Below are 17,500 nucleotides of genomic sequence, written 5' to 3'. Positions count from 1 at the left end.
GCAGGGGAACCCCACTCTCTACAGGACCTTAACTGTCGTTTTACCTTGTTCGTTCAGAGTATTTAACGTTTCATATCGCGTATTGTTCCTTTACTGTTAAATCATCAGTCAAAAGACTCATGAAATAAGATAGTCTCCAGTTTCCTCTTGAAAGCCTTAATGTCTTCAATCATTCGAATGATTCGTGGGAGCTTATTATATAGTCTCGCGGCCGCATATTTAAAGGCTCTGGAGCCTAAACTAAACACAAATCTAGGTTCCAACAGTTTGAAGCCATCTGTAACTATTCTCGTGTCGACTCGATTTGTTGGCTGCGCAATATGTAGCAATTCTCTTAAGTATTTTGGACACCCGGTTCTGATAACTTGGTGGGTTATTGTACATATCTAAAATTCAATTCTCGCTTTAATCAGCAGCCAGTGTAAATCAATTAGTATAGGGGTGATCCTTTCTCTAGGTGGGACACCTTTTATCAGTCTTGCTCCTCTGTTTATTATGTTTTGTAATTTCTTAAGTTGCACTTTTGGTAAATTGTAATAGATAGAGTTGCAGTAGTCAATCCTGGTAATAACACAGTTTATCACAAGTTTCTTTACAGAATTTTCGTTCAGGTACTTTATTATAAACGCAATATTTCTTAGATGATAACCAGCAGTTTTTATTACATTGTTTATTTGGGCATTTAGAGACAGGTTACAGTCAAGAAATACACCTAGATCTCAAACTTTACTAGATATCGGTACCGAGTCATTATTTATGTTCATTTGAATATTACCTAAGTTTCTCACGCTGTTTCTCTTGCCCACCACCATGAATTCAGTTTTGCTCTCATTTATTTTAGTTGTTTAAATGTCATCGATTCTCTAACACTATCAAGAATTCGGTTTAGAGTTTCAGTAGTGTCATGTATATCATTTATGGAGAAGTAAAATTGTGTGTCATCTGCAAATAGTTTAAACTTCACTCCATGCCTTTGTAGCATTTTCGATAGACCAGTAGTATATATGCAGAATAAAATTGGGCCAAGTACACTCCCCTGGGGTACCCCTCTGTTCAAGGGTTCTTATGATGAATAAGAGTTTCCAATTTGTACACAGTAATTTCTACCAACTAAATAGTCTTTTAGGTATTCAAATGCTTGATCTTCAACGCCGATGGACCATAGACCATTTAGTAGCAGTTCATGCACTGCTATCAGTAGTGAACATTTCGTCTAAATCTGTCAAGTAGTTTTGACGTAATACTATCTACAGACAGACAGACAGACATAACTAAATGAATAAACTGACTCGATTTCATAAAGTCCTTGGCGGAGGTAATGACAAAATGTATATTATAACAAAAGTCTTAGTTATATGTCTATTCATAATAGGCTGAAGTTACATGAAAGGAGAATACTATGATAGAATATGTTTTATAACGAAAGCCATAGAAATACCGATGCATAGCTTTTTACTCCACTATAAAGTAGCAGTCGACGATTGTTTACAGTCAATATATTTTCCCCAAAAATTTTGATATTTTTTAAAATGAAGAACTTTCCACTGGACTGCACATTTCATGCACTCATTTGAGACAGTTTTATTCTGTTTCCTAAAAGTGTACTAATGGAGCACTTTCCATCTAAAAATAAGATTTTATATCTTTAAAGCTAGAGCTTTTGGAATAAATGAAATGGAAAAATGAGTATTTGAAGGAAAATATAAATTCTATATTGAATAAAATAGACTGACCTTTAAGCCTTCATGTTGAAACGCTATTTCTTAATACCAAGAATTTTAACGCTATTTCTCCTGAAAAAGTATTTTTCTATTTATGATAATAAAATATTTTCTAAATCCTTATTGTTATTATTTCCTAAGTGGTTTTTCGTCTCTATGTCAAAAGATAACGTTTGATTAATTCATAAGATATAATATAACTGAGAGTTCTTAGTTCATGTTTACGATTTGGACAATTTATATATTATTATTATTATAATTTCCAGCTAAGATATAACGCGAGTTGGAAAAGATAGACGAGTGAGGATTGGAAACAAGGAAATAAACAAGTTAAATTTGATATTTTGAGATTATTAACAATATCAAATTATATCTATCATATATTTAAACTGTAAAACTTCATAAAAATAAGAGGAAGAGAAACATGATAGAATAGCGTTCCCGAGTGTACCCTCAAGCAACCCAAGACAGTGGACGATATATGTATAGATATATATGATAGACGGAGAGTAAAATTTTCGGTATTAATCACCCGAAAAATTATATGAAAGAAAGGGAATCAACCCGAAATCCAGTTATAAACTGCATCATATGACAACGGATTTATCATTGGCGACCATTTTCCAATTGGTTCCAATAACATTCCGATTTTGGGGACAACTCTCGCTTTGGCGAGTTCAATTTCCAGAGGCATTCGACCGTCAGACTTTTCCAACAGCCCATCCATGCCCTCAGACTCCACCGCCCACCCACCCACCAATGCCTCCAGTAAATCCCCTTCCATAGTTTTCAATCCTAGTCATTACTAATCTCAATCATCCGGTCCTTTTTAAAAACCATTAGAAATCAGTTCCTATTTTTGACTTTCTGAATGTATGTAACAACAGGAATAAAACAACAACAACAACAATAACAATAACAAATGCAGACGTTTCTAGTCCACTGCAGGGCAATGGCCTCAGACATGTTCTTATCCATGTCTGGGGTTTGGCCAGTTTTCATCACCACGCTGGCCACTGCGTATTGGTGATGGTGGGAGATTTTCGTATGATCGTTCACAACCCACCTGTATGTATGCAACAACACCAACAACAACTACAAACACAACAACAACAACAAATCCATATTTTTTAGTCTACTGTAGGAAAAGGCCCCCAGACATGTTCTTATTCGTGTCTGGGGTTTGATCAGTTTGTATCACCACAAAGACTATGACACTACCTGAGACTAGAGAACAATGGTTTGATTTTGGAGTGTCCTTCTCCTAGAAGAGCTGTTTAATAAAGACTCTTCTACCTTTGCCAAGAGGACAGTAGCCCCTGAACAATTGCATTGCAGTAGTTAATCCCTTGAGCAAAGAAGAATTGTTTTTTAATCCCATTGCTGTCAGGTGTAAGAAGACAGAGGAATGTGAAAAGAGCAGGCCAGGCTATTCAGTGATATGTTGGCAGAGAAAAAATGAGCCCTAACCAGAGATCTGGATCTAATGAATACGGTCTTGCCAGTCAGAGGATCCAATAACTCTCTAGTGGTAGTATCTTAACGGGTGCCTGGTGCCCCGGCCAACCAACTACCTACCAAAACAGGTTATAAGTTATAAATATCATTCTGTGGAAATCAGTAATCTCTTCTTACTGCTTCACCCTTCCCTTGTAAATCTTCACTAAATTGAAAATCTTGCTTCTTGTCTTTATGTAGTTTTCCCAAGTATCATATTCTACCATCAGTCAAGAAGGGAGATAACAAAGTTCGGATTAATCATTGATATACATATTCGTGTAGATAATTCATATTTATCAAAAGATTAACAACAAAGAAATTGTATGCAATAATTTAGTTTAAGGAATCATCTTTAGTCAATCAGAGAGTGGGCTATATACAGAGAAGACATATATATATATATATATATATATATATATATATATATATATATATATATATATATATATATATATATATATATATATAATTAAGGAATTATGGGAAAATAAAATTTTCGGTATTAATCACCCGAAAAATCATATGAAAGACAATGAATCAACCCGAAATCCAGTTATAAACTGCATCATATGACAACGGATTTATCATTGGCGACCATTTTCCAATCGGTTTCAATAACATTCCGATTTTGGGGACAACTCTCGCTTTGGCGAGTTCAATTTCCAGAGGCATTCGACCGTCAGACTTTTCCAACAGCCCACCCATGCCCTCAGACCCACCAATGCCTCCACTAAATCCCCTTCCATAGTTTTCAATCCTAGTCGTTACTAATCTCAATCATCCGGTCCTTTTTAAAAACCATTAGAAATCAGTTCCTATTTTTGACTTTCTGAATGTATGTAACAACAGGAATAAAACAACAACAACAACAATAACAATAACAAATGCAGACGTTTCTAGTCCACTGCAGGGCAATGGCCTCAGACATGTTCTTATCCATGTCTGGGGTTTGGCCAGTTTTCATCACCAAGCTGGCCACTGCGTATTGGTGATGGTGGGAGATTTTCGTATGATCGCTCACAACCCACCTGTATGTATGCAACAACACCAACAACAACTACAAACACAACAACAACAACAAATCCATATTTTTTAGTCTACTGTAGGAAAAGGCCCCCAGACATGTTCTTATTCGTGTCTGGGGTTTGATCAGTTTGTATCACCACAAAGACTATGACACTACCTGAGACTAGAGAACAATGGTTTGATTTTGGAGTGTCTTTCTCCTAGAAGAGCTGTTTAATAAAGACTCTTCTACCTTTGCCAAGAGGACAGTAGCCCCTGAACAATTGCATTGCAGTAGTTAATCCCTTGAGCAAAGAAGAATTGTTTTGTAATCCCATTGCTGTCAGGTGTAAGAAGACAGAGGAATGTGAAAAGAGCAGGCCAGGCTATTCAGTGATATGTTGGCAGAGAAAAAATGAGCCCTAACCAGAGATCTGGATCTAATGAATACGGTCTTGCCAGTCAGAGGATCCAATAACTCTCTAGTGGTAGTATCTTAACGGGTGCCTGGTGCCCCGGCCAACCAACTACCTACCAAAACTGGTTATAAGTTATAAATATCATTCTGTGGAAATCAGTAATCTCTTCTTACTGCTTCACCCTTCCCTTGTAAATCTTCACTAAATTGAAAATCTTGCTTCTTGTCTTTATGTAGTTTTCCCAAGTATCATATTCTACCATCAGTCAAGAAGGGAGATAACAAAGTTCGGATTAATCATTGATATACATATTCGTGTAGATAATTCATATTTATCAAAAGATTAACAACAAAGAAATTGTATGCAATAATTTAGTTTAAGGAATCATCTTTAGTCAATCAGAGAGTGGGCTATATACAGAGAAGACATATATATATATATATATATATATATATATATATATATATATATATATATATATATATATATATATATATTTATATATAATTAAGGAATTATGGGAAAATAAAATTTTCGGTATTAATCACCCGAAAAATCATATGAAAGACAATGAATCAACCCGAAATCCAGTTATAAACTGCATCAAATGACAACGGATTTATCATTGGCGACCATTTTCCAATCGGTTTCAATAACATTCCGATTTTGGGGACAACTCTCGCTTTGGCCAGTTCAATTTCCAGAGGCATTCGACCGTCAGACTTTTCCAACAGCCCACCCATGCCCTCAATACCGCCCACCCACCCACCAATGCCTCCACTAAATCCCCTTCCATAGTTTTCAATCCTAGTCATTACTAATCTCAATCATCCGGTCCTTTTTAAAAACCATTAGAAATCAGTTCTCATTTTTGCGTTCCTTGTTACCCATTCGTATGTATGCATCAACAACAACAACAACACCAACAAATGCAGACGTTTCCAGTCAATTACAGGACAAAATCCTCAGACAAGTTTTTATTCGTGTCTAAGGTTTGGCCACTTCTCATCACCACGCTCACAGCAAACCAACTGTGGCGGGCCGAGAGAAGGTTGTGAACTCAAAGGCAGCATGAAAGCAACCGAGTTAATTTATTATAGAACACTCTCCTTTATATACAAAACCTCAAGGCAACAGGAAATTACATGTTCGAGAAACAGACAATGTTACGTAGACATGTTTATTCTGGTTCTTTTTAGTGCGAGGGAAGAGCGAAGATACAAGCATAATATATACAAAACGAATTATGTACGATCGTGTGACACACGGTTGGTACACAACCTAATATGGGTGGCCATGACTAGCACAGCTTTGCTGTCCATGGCGATACGCAAACCCTTTCACCACGTTAAACTATCCCCACTCAGAAAGGGATATATGTATGTATACGCTTTAATATAAACATACATATAGACTCGCATGGATATAAATATTTCGTTAAATATGTATTTGATTTTATATCTATGCAATTCATCTGTCGTTTGAATAAACATATACGTGTGAATAATAATGGTGCATTCAAATACTGGTTCCAAATTAATAAATTTTATTATATTGTCGTTCGTTGTGTGCGTGGCCATAAGGATTGCTATATTTCTCACATAAAAGGATTTGCTTATGTTGTCATCAGAAAAGTTGATGAATTTATTATTCATTCTCTCTATGTATACGATTTTTTTTATGTGGGTGTATACTGTATATGTATCATCATCATCAGCAGCAGTAACTAGTTCACTGCAGAACACTCACGTCTGTTTAGGATTTTTTAATGCTAGTCTATACCCAGTAAGTATGCATGTAGGTATGTATGTATGTATGTATGCATGTATCTATCTATATAAATATATATATATATATATATATATATATATATATATATATATATATATATATATAAACACTTTCTGAGTGTTTATACCTTAACGTGGTGATAGGGTTTGTGTATCGCCCTGGTCAGTAAAGCTGTACTAGTCAGGGGCACCCATACTAGGTTGGTTTGCTTGTTTGCTGTAAGCGATCAGACTGAAATGCCCCATAATCACCAATCCGCAATTAGCCAGCGTAGTGATGAAAATGGCCAAACCCCAGACATGACTAATGCCATTTTTCCTGCAGTGGACTAGAAACAGCTGCATTTGATATATATATATATATATATATATATATATATATATATATATATATATATATATATGTATATATATATATATATATATATATGTATATATATATATATATATATATATATAGTATATACTGTATATACAGTATATGTTTGTATGTGTGTATATATAATTGTATATTTGTGTATGTGTTTGTGCTTGAATATTTGTACGCGCATGCGTGAATTTATCTTGGTATGTGTGTGTGTGTGTATATTCATGTAAGCATCAGAGTAACGGCATAAACTATGAAAAGAAAAAAAAACAATGAACTGATAATCTCTGGCACTATGTGTCTTTTCTTTTTATATTTTCAGCACATTTGGCCTTTTCCCTTTTGGGGTATTTTGAGTTCCAATGTAGATCGAAATATAAATGAACGCTTTAAGTAAAATATTTCATGCGTTTCGTTATGATTTCCATGAAAAAATTAGTTTCCCATTTGACAATACATTAAGCATATTACGCTGAGCATTATGACGGCATCCCTGTCAGTGGTATTTTCATTCAGTGTTGAGTTCTCCAACCATTAGCTTTTAGAAATTATTTGATTTGAATATTTGAACGTTAAGATATCTCTCATATTTCATACACTTCTGTTGTTATTATTATTATTATTATTATTATTATTATTATTATTATTATTATTATAGCAAGATGCTATAAGCCTAATAACTCCAACTGGGAAAAAATCCAGTAAGGAAGGGAAATAAGGAAATATATAAACGATATGAGAAATAATAAAAAAATAAAATAGAATATTCTAAAAACAGTAACAACATCAAAACATATTTCATATATAAACTAGATACCGAGCTTTAAGAAAAATCGAACCATTAGCTTTTCAAAATTATCGCATTTGAATATATGAACGTTAAGATATGTTTGATATTTCCTACACTTTATTGATATAAACTTTCTTTTTCGATATTTGTGAATACACATATTAATTAATTTGACATCTTCAAGTCAACTCGATTTGGGAAACATCACATGAACATTTTATTCAACAATACTGGATAAAACAGTTAAGTCTATAGAAAAAATAAAATGTTTGTTCGTTTCCCATTTGTAAATATTAGAATTTTTCGTACACTTCCCTCAAATATTTTCAACAAAAATCTATAATTCATATATATATATATATATATATATATATATATATATATATATATATATATATACACTTATATGCATATATATATATATACATATATATAGATATATATATATAGATATATATATATATATATATATATATATATATATATATATATATATATGTGTAATGGCAGAGAGAGAGAGAGAGAGAGAGAGAGAGAGAGAGAGAGAGAGAGAGAGAGAGAGAGAGATCAAAACTCATTTTACGTCTACATCTTTTAGTCTCGATGCAATCCTTATATTAGGGTTTTGTGTATCAGTTGATTTCCATGATTCTTTAATTGTTGTCTTCTTTGTAACGGGAAAGCGATGGGTAATTATTTCCATTTAAATTCCTTCCACTTACACTTCTCTCTCTCTCTCTCTCTCTCTCTCTCTCTCTCTCTCTCTCTCTCTCTCTCTCTCTCTCCGTTAGGTTATCTATCTAGGTGTGTGAGTGTTTCTGTATATGTGCTTTATTGACTATCTTTTCAATTCTTTTATTCAAAGACTGAATAGAAAGAAGCTAGCATCCATTTATCTAACCAGATATCTACCTATTGTTCTTTTGGTACATAAGCCTATCTTTCCTTCTCTGTTTTTGCCTATTTTTATGTTCCTTTAACTCGTTTTTTAACTCTAAAAAAGGGGAGTTCAAAGAGACCTCCAGGACCCCACAAACACAAGGTCATAAAATAGGTCAGCCTGATCAGATTGATCCTGAATGGGCCGACCCTAAAATCTCCCTTACTAACAGGAGCAATAAGATTAGACGTTGGCTGAGAGAGAGAGAGAGAGAGAGAGAGAGAGAGAGAGAGAGAGAGAGAGAGAGAGAGAGAGAGGTCATTCGAAGAACATTGAAAACAAAATCTGGAGATTGTCAACCAAGAAAAAATAAAAGTATTCTATGTTTGTTTGGTTTGTGTTGTGAAGGGGGAGAGTGACAGGGGTAGACAGACAGATAGACGGTATGAAAAAGAAGGATTACTGGCAATATCTATGTGTGGCTAAGAGACGGAGGGAGATAGGGGAGAAAAGAGAGACGAAGAGTTGTTTTTTCTATGACACTGCAATTTTAACATTAAGAATTGCCATTGCTAAAACCCACATTTGTATTTTCAATATGATTACGCTATTTCAAAGAATAAAGTAAGTCTAAACCCTCCTGAAGGCTTCCCGTTATCCAGTTGCAAATTTCTTTTTTTTTAGATATGAAAATCTAAGTATTTAAAAAAAGCGATCAAAATGTTTAACAGTAACAACACATAATACTTTGAGAAATTATATTCGTTTTTTTACTTGATATGAAAACTTCAAGAAGTTTGAATACGTGGAAAAACGACCAAAATATTTATCAGAAACAACAGATAATACTAGGAGAAATATTTTTCGTTTTCCAACTTGGTATTGATGGAACAAATCCTGTTGCATATCAAGGAAAAATAAAAAAATAACTGTTTTCAGAAATATGAAAGAATTAAATAAGATAATTAAAAGACAATAGCATTCTTTTTAAATCCAATCTATCGTATTTCCAAGAGGATAAATGATATAATGTTTGTAGCTTATAAGCACCGTGAACCAAAAATATATTGTCACAAATATTTCCTACCTTTTAAAATTAAATAACTTATTTCATCATTTGATATTTTCATTGAATTATCTTAACACATTTCCTTCAAAGGAAATTTTAATCGGCATTAGGAAAATTACATATTTTATTCAAATTTTCAATATTCTTTTAGTATATTATCAGCGAATACTTCCCAAATTAAAATACAGATTAATATTTAAAATTTATATATAGTTTTTTTAATAAAATTACAGGTTGTGATGGCCGATGTGGTAACGTCCCTGACTGGTGGATGCCAGACTAGGGTTCGATTCCCGCTCAAACTCGTCAGTTTCTTTGGTCGCTGCACCTTCACCATCCTTGTGAGCTAAGGTTGAGAGGTTTGGGGAAGCCTATAAGTCTATCTGCGGAATCATCAGAAGCCATTGCCTGGTCCTTCTTGACCCTAGTTTGGGTGGAGAGGGGACTTGGACGCTGATCATATGAATATATGGTCAGTCTCTAGGGCATTGTCCTGCTTGACAGGGCAATGTCTCTGTCTCTTGCCTCTGGCATTCATGAGGGACTTTTAAACTTTTCAACCTTTAAACGGACAATTCAGAGAGAATAAGGAATATATTTTCAATATTCTTTTAGTGTATGACCACGATAATAAAACAACCAATCCTGATATAGTAAAATAAAAAAAATCTACATCCTAATATATATCCGTCCAACTTTTCTGATTTTATACATTACCAGCAAATATCTCCCATTCCTTCCCATAATCCTTTTATTTTTCATCCTCCTTTTCTCCCTTAACAAGAAGATCTCTCGCATTCGCTCAGTCCACATCTTTATTGGCGACCATTTATACTCCCAGCGATGGCTGCCATCTCCGCTTTTTCTCTGTCGGCTGTTTTCGATCTGCGATTTGTTGCTCTCGGCCAGCGACCGACAGGAAGTAACAGCCATGTTGGAATAATATATGTAGGATCATTCTCAAGTCGTTCGGGCGACGACTTGTAGGGATTTGATTGGCGCTCTGTTTGTCTGTTTATATATCTGTCTTTATATCAACAAACACATGAGCACATATACATACTCTATTCATGTAGACATTCATATAAATATATATTTCCTACTCTTCCCATACAGTCACATACGCGCACACACATGCCTACACACATACAGTCTAAATATATATATATATATATATATATATATATATATATATATATATATATATATATATATTGTGATATCCCCATATGTTGTACATATGCTAACATATCTTATTTGTCTAATGTTTATTTTTCCATTTATTTTTTAAATACATCACCTTATTTCAGCGCCATCTTCATTCCATTTTTCTCATTATCTTTTGTTTACACTCACCTTCCTGCTGTAAATCATCCCTGTTTTCTTACCTTACATGTTATAAAATAACCCCAAATTTATTGATTTAGTTAGAATACATTATTCTCACCACGAGATCCATCTACCTTGCTCACCCATTAACTTTGCATTGCTTATTATTGTTGTTTTGAAGTGCTTTTTCATTATTTTATTTAATAACGTAAGATTAAAGTTTTGTTTATAACATAGTTTATTGTTCCTGTCCTCCAATTATCCTGCTATTGGTGCTTCGATTGTCTGCAACCAGCTTTAAGAAGATACATTTGATCATAATCGACAATCTTATACACTCGTAATAAGAAACAAGTGAATTTGGAAGTCTACCCATATGACTTCTATTTTATTGTGTGAAGAGAACTACCGCCCATTGTAAAGGGGTAATTGTTTGCACAGTGGTTCGTCACTATATGTATATATATATATATATATATATATATATATATATATATATATATATATATATATATATACATATATACATATATACATACATACATATATATGTATATATAGACAATAATAATAATAATAATAATAATAATAATAATAATAATATGGAAAAGAATCTGAAAAGATGACTTTTTCAAAAAGGAATGCAAAAAAAAAAAAATGGTGAATAATCTGAGGTAGACGTAAAGATGAAAGTTTTTTTCTGCAGCCTCTTTTGTGCTTTTTAGAGGTAAACTCTCTTTTACCTATTAGAGGTTAAAGGCGAAGCTAGGAGGATAATCCTCCTTAGGACCCGAGTGTTAGGACATAAGGTCTTTTTAGAAGACATCCCTTTAGCTGCGCCCTCAAACATCTACGTATTTTGAGAAAAAAAAAATCCTCTGAAATTATATGGCTTCGTTTGATCCTTGGCATTTTACATCCGGGAAATCGTCGGAATATTTTGAATTTCATTTTTAAGAAAGTCCGTTTTATACCTATTTCTTTAACTTGGGTACAGGCAACTACCATACATATGTGTATACTCATAATTTGCTCACAGCCTGATTCAGAAAGAAATTCAAAGGCTTTTAAGCAATGGCGTTCAGTTGGAGAAACAGAATTTAACTACTTCCAATGGTGAACACTGAAATTACCAAAGAGGCCTTTCTATTATCTTGTATCTTAATCAGGGTGGTAAGAATAACATGGGAGAGAGAATCATCTAAGTCTGGATTCTAATAACTGGAACAAAAAAGTTATGAAAAATTTCTACAAATATTTATAACTTTAATTTTATGACCTCTACAATTATAACAGGACTTATGAGAAGCAGGGTACTTTGACCTAATAAACACTGCCATCCCCCTGAGTTGGGTTTAGAAGAGAAAGTAAAAAATACGATGGTATAGTGTTTGTGATGTAACACTCTCGCAAGAGCGAGTAGCCAGCGATAGGTAACCAAAGTAGAATCAAAAAGCTGAAAATTCATCAGAAAATGGAAAATACAATGAGGTAATAACGTTGCGTTTTTTAGTTCTTCTGATCACACAAAGGCCAACTTCACAAGCTGATGCTACACACACTAAAACATACATATGTATAAAAGTTTTGAATTATTAAAGAGCCTCTATTTCCAAACTGGGAAAACGTTTCAGTTTTTTATAAACAAAAAACAAAACTGCTTTTGAGTCTGATTAACATATAGGATTAGTTTCAATCCAAAGTATGATTCAAATAAACACATCCAAATTGAGTTATGTTGGTCAGTTCAAGCAACGTGACTCCAGCACGGTTGTTAATATGATTTAAAGGCAAATACTTTCACTGCGATGTACATTCTTTTTTTACATCATCTCTATTTATAATGTTTTAGTGGAAAGCGTACTAATGGATCGCTCCTAAAAAAGAGTGTTACCACTTTTCTATATTCATTTTTAAAAGATGTGATAGACTATTCACTTTCGTCGAAATTAAAAAGCTTTGTAGACCGCATAATTAAGCAAGTATCGTGTCTGATTTTCTTTTCTGTTTTTTTTTTATTCTATACTTTTCGGACGTTTAAAACGCAAAAAGTTAGTAAAGAAATGTATTATCAGATGAATATAGTAAAGGTATATCATTTATGTTAAGTTAAGACATAGTTACATTTAGAAGATTGTTTGATGATAATGATGAAGTAATATGTATATTGAACATAAATGAGCAGTAGAATATATGGATTTTCCATTTTGAATTTTTATTGGTTTTTCATTTTTTCTTTATTAGTAATTGTTTTTCGATACCTTTAAGATCAGTCTGAACTGAGTTTTAAGGAATGTTTTTTCTGCCAATTTTCCTTGGTGCAAATCAAAGTGGATTTTAGAAAATATGGTTCTTCATTTTGCAGTGGATAGTGTGATTTATTATGAAAATAAATAAAATGACCAGTCCTCTATTACATTATTAACAATGGAAAGAATTCAGAATTAAACGTCATAAATAGATTACAAAAAGAAAACAAAATTATTAGTCTTTCTTTTAAAGATATTTATTATTTCAGTTCAAAAATATACAACCAATTAAAGCATGAAATAATCAAACTCAGTTACTTCTTAAACATAGATATTAAGTGAAGAATATATTCTTATCAAGATAAAAAGAAAAATATTTTTACTAACCACCAAGAACTGTTGTTTATAGGCAAAAGAAAGAATTTCTGTAAGCTATTCTCTCATTATTTCAAAACTTTTTTACATTTAGTTTATCGGTCTTTAAGAATTCATCATTGAAAAGGGATCTTTCTAAGTACAATCTTTTTATTCGACCGTGCTTTAAATTTTCGTTCCTAGCAGTAAGCTTAAATTAACGTGTACATGTATAAACATGTTGGCTGTCAATTATAAATTTCAACAAATGTTACATAGGCTATTTAGTGTGTATCTTAATACATGAGTAATATAGTAAACAAAAGGCACCCCCCCCCCCCCGTCCCCTCAAAAAAAATACACACGAGCTTCTTTATTTTGAGATTATCAAATTTATAAATATTACAAGGAAGCAAAAAATGGAAATAATTTTATTGTAAAATTTGGTTCTCTAAAGAGCCCTGGAAAGGAAATATTCATTCCAAGCGACGGAATGCAAATATAATAAAAAAGAGCAGATACCTGGACAAGAAGCATAATCTTCAAGGGAAAAGGAAAATATATTTGAATCTATTTTCCTCACATCCCAAATTGATGCCGGATTCAAAAAATGGAAGGAAAAATCTTATAAGGTTCAGATGCTGCATCTGATTCAGTTCTTCAGAGTCTCTGGGCCAAGGTACCAGCCACCCGTTGAAATACTACCCCTAGAGAATTAATTAGTGTGCCTTATGACTAGTTAGATAGTACTATATTGGATCCTTGTCTTACAGTTCATTTTGCCTTTGCTTACACATAAATCGAATAGTCTGGCCTATTCTTTCTTCCACCTTACAATACTTAAGATAATCGAAAAATTCCTCTTCACTCAAGGGGATAACTACTACGCTCTGATTGTTGACTGGATAGAAGAGACTCCTTAGCTATGGTAAGCAGTTCTTTAAGGCTAAGGATATCTCCTAGGAGGTACAGTATTGTATGATGCCCGAAAAGTGGACGTTACTCTATGCCGTCTTCACATTGGTCACCCTCAGTTAACACACGAGTTTTTGATAACTGGCCAACACCACCCATATTGCGATGACTGTTTGGTACCGCTAATAGTAACGATAGGGCTAGTTCCCTATTTTACAGAGGCGTCCAACTTTCCTCTCCTCTTTTCAGTGAAATATTATCTTCATGTTTTCTTCTCGTTAAGTTTCAAGTGGGAGCCTTTGTGTGAATTTTTGGGTTGGTAGAGGTGTTAATAAGGGGATCATTATATATACATAAATGTATATGCTGTATATATATATATATATATATATATATATATATATATATATATATATATATGTATATATATATATATATATATATATATATAACTATATATATATATATATATATATATATATATATATATATATATATATATATATATATATATATATATATATATGTAGATTACGCATGTGTGCGCATGCACATAAATTCTCCTCCATCTGCGTTGATAAGTACACGACCAATTACATAGTTTTCCCATCCAATCCTGTATTCGCATAATCTACGATGTCTAAAAAAAGCTTAGAAAAGTAGTTGCTTAATGTCCTGTAGTTTTCAAACGAGAAATCCTCCCTCCTCACTGCTTCACTTTGACCTATTAAAGGTCTAACGGTCCTCCTTGAGACACGAGTGTTAGCCTAGGAAGCTTTTTCTAAGGAATCCTTTTAAACTCACCCTCAAAGAGGTTCGTCTCTCAGAGAAAAAAAAAATCATTGAAATAGAATGATTTCGTTTGATCTCCAGGTTTTATTTCGTGTTTTATTTCTCTGGAAATATTTCCGAATTATTTTTCTTTTTTCATCCAATGCTAAAGTATGTCCAATTATGTTAAGGAGGATTTCTTTTAGTCTGGTTAGGCGGAGAAGGTGAGATTGCGAAATATATTAATTTTATATATGCATAAATACATACATATACTGTATATATATATATATATATATATATATATATATATATATATATATATACATATATATATATATATATATATATATATATATATATATATATATATATATATATACATCATACATATACCAAGGTACTTCCCCCAATTTTGGGGGGGTAGCCGACATCAACAAATGAAACAAAAACAAAAAAGGGGACCTCTACTCTCTACGTTCCTCCCAGCCTAACAAGGGACTCAACCGAGTTCAGCTGGTACTGCAAGGGTGCCACAGCCCACCCTCCCCCGTTATCCACCACAGATGAAGCTTCATAATGCTGAATCCCCTACTGCTGCTACCTCCGTGGTCATCTAAGGCATCGGAGGAAGCATCAGCCATTCATTCCTATTTTTAGCACGCTCTCTTGCCTCTCTCACATCTATCCTCCTAGAGCTTCTTTCACTCCATCCATCCACCCAAACCTTGGCCTTCCTCTTGTACTTCTCCCATCAACTCTTGCATTCATCACCTTCTTTAGAAGACAGTCATTTTCCATTCTCTCAACATGGCCAAACCACCTCAACACATTCATATCCACTCTAGCTGCTAACTTATTTCTTACACCCGTTCTCACTCTCATCACTTCGTTCCTAACCCTATCTACTCGAGATACACCAGCCATACTCCTTAGACACTTCATCTCAAACACATTCAATTTCTGTCTCTCCATCACTTTCATTCCCCACAACTCCGATCCATACATCACATTGGTACAAACACTTTCTCATATAGAACTCTCTTAACATTCATGCCCAACCCTCTATTTTTTGCTACTCCCTTAACTGCCCCCAACACTTTGCAACCTTCATTCACTCTCTTACGTACATCTGCTTCCACTCCACCATTTCCTGCAACAACAGACCCCAAGTACTTAAACTGATCCACCTCCTCAAGTAACTCTCCATTCAACATGACATTCAACCTTGCACCACCTTCCCTTCTCGTACATCTCATAACCTTACTCTTACCCACATTAACTCTCAACTTCCTTCTCTCACACACTCTTCCAAATTCTGTCACTAATCGGCCCAGCTTCTCTTCTGTGTCTGCAACCAGTACAGTATCATCCGCAAACAGCAACTGATTTACCTATATACAGTATACACACACACACACACACACACACACACACACACACATATATATATATATATATATATATATATATATATATATATATATATATATATCTTTATATATGCATATACAAGCAGTATATATATATATATATATATATATATATATATATATATATATATATAATGAATGGATAATATCTTATTTATGTTAAAAAAAAAAGCTTTTTGCTGAGACCGATTCAGGAAAGGTTTTATATGAATTCATCTGAAAATAAGTCATTCATCTTCAATGTGGATGAAAGCATTTCATATTGCCATTTTTCTAACTAAGGCCATATTCGGGTCATCAATGACTTTACAAAATACTCTCTTTATAGTTCAACATGGTCTTATTGTATATTTCAAACCCCATTTTTTACTGATTTGCATACAAGTTTCATTAGTTTATAGTATAACATGTCTTTTGTTTCTATTACATAAATTATACTGGGCTAAAATCATAAGAAATCAAGAGCAATCAGAGATTTCTGACCTCCAGCAAAGGTTAAAGGATTTGTCCATGGCCTAAGATCTATCTCTGGTGAAAATTTCGTTAAAATACGTCACTCCGTTTTGAAGTTATCTTTAGAATGGCGAAAATTGCAAATCCGGAACCGGACCCTGATCATCTTCAAACTTTAATGGAATCGTCCATGACTTAAGATCTATTTGTGGTGAACATTTCGTCTAAATCCGTCAAGTAGTTTTGACGTAATCCTATCTACAGACAGACACACACACATAGATAAATGAATAAACTGACTGAAGTTACATGAAAAGAAAATACTGTGATAGAATATGTTTTATAACGAAAGCCATAGAAATACCAATACATAGCTTTCTACTCCACTATAAAATAGCAGTCGACGATTGTTTACGGCCAATATATTTTGCCCTAAAATTTTTATATTTTTTTAA

This window comes from Palaemon carinicauda, chromosome 11, assembly GCF_036898095.1.
Source record: "Palaemon carinicauda isolate YSFRI2023 chromosome 11, ASM3689809v2, whole genome shotgun sequence".
Lineage (NCBI taxonomy): Eukaryota > Metazoa > Arthropoda > Malacostraca > Decapoda > Palaemonidae > Palaemon > Palaemon carinicauda.
The sequence above is the reverse complement of the archived record's forward strand: the minus strand, read 5'-3'. Positions refer to the sequence as shown.